At 71.6% G+C, this 5,000-nt stretch overlaps 1 non-coding gene across 1 annotated transcript; it reads right to left on the reverse strand.

Moving 5' to 3' along the window:
* Positions 1–3,910: 3,910 nt before the first annotated feature.
* Positions 3,911–4,029, reverse strand: LOC135889591 (5S ribosomal RNA). The gene has a single exon (XR_010561936.1). It is a non-coding gene; the product is annotated as a 5S ribosomal RNA (ribosomal RNA).
* Positions 4,030–5,000: the final 971 nt, after the last annotated feature.

Raw genomic sequence — 5,000 nt, forward strand, 5'->3', positions numbered from 1 at the left:
GGGAGGCTTAACAGTCTTCCCCCAGGCTGAGCGGGAGGCTTCGCAGTCGTCCCCCGGGCAGTCCGGGGGAAGGCTTAATAGTCGTCCCCCGGGCGCTCCGGGGGGGAAAGCTTAATAGTCGTCCCCCAGACAGGGTGGGTGGGGGGGAGGCTTAACAGTCTTCCCCCAGGCTGAGCGGGAGGCTTCGCAGTCGTCCCCCGGGCAGTCCGGGGGAAGGCTTAATAGTCGTCCCCCGGGCGCTCCGGGGGGGGGGGAAGGCTTAATAGTCGTCCCCCAGACACTGTGCGGGGGGGGAGGCTTAGCGGTCTTCCCCTAGGCTGGGCGGGGAAGGGCTGGCGGGAGGCGTAGCAGTCTTCCCTCGGGCGGTCCGGTGGGGGAGGCTTAGCAGTCGTCTCCAGGGTGGTCCGGGGGTGGGGGGAGGCCTCAGAGTCGTCCCTCGGAGAGTCGGGTCGGCGGCGGCGGTGGGTGTCAGGCTTTACAGCCAGCCTCCGGAGGGTGAGCGTCCTCGGACGCGATGCAGCCGCCGCAGAGAGGCAGCCTCCGAGGCTGGGAGCGGAGCACCGAGACTGGGGAGAGGGGAGCAGGAGCCCGGGAGGGGGTGGGGTGGGGGGCCTTCAGGACAACCGGTCAACCCCCGGGGAAGCGGCTGTAAAAATTTCAAAGTCCCCACCGGGACAACAGGTCAACCCCCGGGGAAGCGGCTGTAAAATTTTCTAAGTCCCCGCTCGGCCACCAGGTCAACCCACTGAATCTAATGGGTTGACCTGGTGGCCGGTTTGATTTCCGGCCACCAGGTCAACCCATTGGATTCAATGGGTTGACCTGGTGGCCGGTTTGCTGTGCGGCCCGGGTGTCACCCCACTCCGCGGGCCGCGCGGCAGTGGTCCTGAGGACCACAGAGGGGGGCTTAATAGTCGAGATGGAGCAGGTCCGGGGGAGGCTTAATAGTCGTCCCCCGGGCAGTCCGGGGGAAGGCTTAATAGTCGTCCCCCGGGCGCTCCGGAGGGGAAAGCTTAATAGTCGTCCCCCAGACAGGGTGGGTGGGGGGGAGGCTTAACAGTCTTCCCCCAGGCTGAGCGGGAGGCTTCGCAGTCGTCCCCCGGGCAGTCCGGGGGAAGGCTTAATAGTCGTCCCCCGGGCGCTCCGGGGGGGAAAGCTTAATAGTCGTCCCCCGGACAGTGTGGGTGGGTGGGGGGGGGGGAGGCTTAACAGTCTTCCCCCAGGCTGAGCGGGAGGCTTCGCAGTCGTCCCCCGGGCAGTCCGGGGGAGGCTTAATAGTCGTCCCCCGGGCGCTCCGGGGGGGAAAGCTTAACAGTCGTCCCCCAGACAGTGTGGGTGGGTGGGTGGGGGGGGAGGCTTAACAGTCTTCCCCCAGGCAAAGCGGGAGGCTTCGCAGTCATCCCCCGGGCAGTCCGGGGGAGGCTTAATAGTCGTCCCCCGGGCGCTCCGGAGGGGAAAGCTTAATAGTCGTCCCCCAGACAGGGTGGGTGGGGGGGAGGCTTAACAGTCTTCCCCCAGGCTGAGCGGGAGGCTTCGCAGTCGTCCCCCGGGCAGTCCGGGGGAAGGCTTAATAGTCGTCCCCCGGGCGCTCCGGGGGGGAAAGCTTAATAGTCGTCCCCCAGACAGTGTGGGTGGGTGGGTGGGGGGGAGGCTTAACAGTCTTCCCCCAGGCTGAGCGGGAGGCTTCGCAGTCGTCCCCCGGGCAGTCCGGGGGAGGCTTAATAGTCGTCCCCCGGGCGCTCCGGGGGGGAAAGCTTAACAGTCGTCCCCCAGACAGTGTGGGTGGGTGGGTGGGGGGGGAGGCTTAACAGTCTTCCCCCAGGCAAAGCGGGAGGCTTCGCAGTCATCCCCCGGGCAGTCCGGGGGAGGCTTAATAGTCGTCCCCCGGGCGCTCCGGAGGGGAAAGCTTAATAGTCGTCCCCCAGACAGGGTGGGTGGGGGGGAGGCTTAACAGTCTTCCCCCAGGCTGAGCGGGAGGCTTCGCAGTCGTCCCCCGGGCAGTCCGGGGGAGGCTTAATAGTCGTGCCCCGGGCGCTCCGGGGGGGAAAGCTTAATAGTCGTCCCCCAGACAGTGTGGGTGGGTGGGTGGGGGGGAGGCTTAACAGTCTTCCCCCAGGCTGGGCGGGGGGGAGGCTTAATAGTCATCCCCCAGACAGTGTGGGTGGGTGGGGCAGGGGGGGGAGAGGCTTAGCAGTCTTCCCCTAGACTGGCCGGGGGTGGGGGCTTAGCAGTCGTCTCCAGGGTGGTCCGGGGGTGGGGGGAGGCCTCAGAGTCGCCCCTCGGAGAGTCGGGGCGGCGGCGGTGGTGGGTGTCAGGCTTTACAGCCAGCCTCCGGAGGGTGAGCGTCCTCGGACGCGATGCAGCCGCCGCAGAGAGGCAGCCTCCGAGGCTGGGAGCGGAGCACCGAGGCTGGGGAGAGGGGAGCAGGAGCCCGGGGGTGGGGGTGGGGGTGGGGGGCCTTCAGGACAACCGGTCAAGCCCCGGGAAGCGGCTGTAAAATTTTCAAAGTCCCCACCGGGACAACAGGTCACGCCCCGGGAAAAGGCTGGAAAATTTCCTAAGTCCCCGCTCGGCCACCAGGTCCACCCAGGTCTAGCAATGGGGTTGACCTGCCTGATGGCCGGTTAGTATCAACGTAGTCTCACACAGGAGGGCAGCTCTCAGGCCGGCCGGCTGCGGCTGACTCTGGGGCGGTGCCCGGTGCCCGGCAGCGAGGCGCGGGGGGGGTGGGGGGGTGAGGGGGGGGGGAGCGACACGGGGCTTACCGGCCCCGGGGCCGGGGGCGCCTCCTGCGGCTTTGGGGGCCGCGGGTCCTCCGTGGCATCCAGGCCAGGCCTCTCCTGCCTGGCCGCGGGGGGATTCGGGGGCGGTCCCGCGGGCCGGCGGCCGGGCGCAGGGGGGGGGCCCGAGCGAGTCCGCCCCGGGCCCGGGGTCTCCCCCTGCGGCTCAGGGGGGGCGTGGGTCCTCGGGGGAGGAAGCCCGGGGGGAGCTGCAGACCCGCCGTGGGGCCCTCCAGGCCAGGCCTCGCCTGGGTGGCCGCGGGGGGATTCGGGTCGGGCCCGCGGGCCGGCGGCCGGGCGCAGCGGGGCCGGGAGGGTCCGGGCCAGTCCGCCGCATGCCCGGGGTCTCCCCCAGCGGCTTCGGTGGCCGTGGGTCCCCGGTGGGGCAAGCGGCGGGGAGCCTGACACCCGCCGTGGGGCCCTCCAGGCCAGGCCTCGCCTGGGTGGCCGGGGGGGGATTCGGGGCGGTCCCGCGGGCCGGCGGCCGGGCGCAGGGGGGCCGGGAGGGGCCGGGCCAGTCCGCCCCATGCCCGGGGTCTCCCCCAGCGGCTTCGGTGGCCGTGGGTCCCCGGTGGGGCAAGCGGCGGGGAGCCTGACACCCGCCGTGGGGCCCTCCAGGCCAGGCCTCGCCTGGGTGGCCGCGGGGGGATTCGGGGCGGTCCCGCGGGCCGGCGGCCGGGCGCAGGGGGGCCGGGAGGGGCCGCGCCAGTCCGCCCCATGCCCGGGGTCTCCCCCCAGCGGCTTCGGTGGCCGTGGGTCCCCGGTGGGGCAAGCGGCGGGGAGCCTGACACCCGCCGTGGGGCCCTCCAGGCCAGGCCTCGCCTGGGTGGCCGCGGGGGGATTCGGGGCGGTCCCGCGGGCCGGCGGCCGGGCGCAGGGGGGCCGGGAGGGGCCGGGCCAGTCCGCCCCATGCCCGGGGTCTCCCCCAGCGGCTTCGGTGGCCGGGGGTCCTCCGCGGAGGAAGCCGGGTGGGTGTTGGGGGGAGCCGGACCCCAGGCGCCCCGACCCGTGACCTGCGGCCGCGACCTCCGACTCGGCAGGAGCGACGAGGGGCTTTCTGGCCCGCCCCCCCCCCCCTTCTCCTTCCTCCCCAGAAAAAGGAGAGAGAGCTGGCTCGGACCGGGAAAAGCTGCCTACGGCACCTGGGATTCCCAGGCGGTCACCCATCCAAGTACTAGCCAGGCCCGGGACGGTTTACCTTCCGAGATCGGACGGGATCGGGGGCGTTCGGTCCGGTATGGCCGTAGGCACCCGGCTCCGCGCCTCCTCGCCCGCTTTCCCCTGCCGGCGCCCGGGCCTGCCGCACGGCGAGCCCCGGTCGGACTGCCCCGTGCGGCAGGGCCCCCGTCTCTCGCGGGCCCGATCCTTTTTTTTCCTTTTCAAGCTCCGGGGCCCGGGCTGGCCCGTCAGAGCCCCTTCCCCTCCCCCCCCCCCTCCCTCCGGCGTCGGGAAAAATATTTTCCCGGACTTCCAGCGGGCCCGATCCTGTCAGCCGGGGGTGGGGGGGGGGGCAGTCCCTCGCTGCGGCCAGGGAGGGTGAGCCCGGGGCGGCTTGCCTGGCGGCCGGGTCCCGGCAGGCCCGATCCATTCCCCCCCTCCCCGTCCCCCGTCCCCCAGCGGTTCCAGCGGTTCCCCGCCCCGCCCCCGCGCCTGGTTCGCACCCTGTTCCTTCGGGCCGAGGAAGGCGTACCCCGGGGGGAACCGTCCGAGTCCCCTCCCGGGCACCAGGTCAACCCGTGGAATCGAACGGGGTTCACCTGGCTGGCCGGTATGCTTTCCGGCCACCGGGTCAACCCATAGGTTTTAACTGGTATACCTGGTGGCCGCTTTGCCAGGTCAACCCGGTTCTCCCTCCTTCCCTGGGCGCCCCCTCCTCGGAGGCGTCGGGTTAAACTTTTTCCAGACTTCCAGGGGCCCGATCCAGTCAGCCGGGAGGCAGTCCCTCGCTGCGGCCGGGGACGGTGAACCCAGGTCGGCCTGCCTGGCGGCCGGGTCCCTGTCTCTCGTGGGCCCGATCCTTCTTTTCCTTTTCGAGCAGGGGGGGCCCGGCCCGCCCCGGTAGCGCTCCTCGGAGGCGTCGGGCAATTCCCCCCCCCCCCCCGCACCCCACCCAGACTTCCAGGGGCCCGATCCTGACGGCCGGGAGGCAGTCCCTCGCTGCGTCCGGGGACGGTGAGATGCTCGGCCACCAGGTCAACCCGGAGGAAGCGGGCTGAAATT

The sequence above is a fragment of the Emys orbicularis genome, chromosome 15 (assembly GCF_028017835.1).
Source record: "Emys orbicularis isolate rEmyOrb1 chromosome 15, rEmyOrb1.hap1, whole genome shotgun sequence".
Taxonomy (NCBI): Eukaryota; Metazoa; Chordata; order Testudines; family Emydidae; genus Emys; species Emys orbicularis.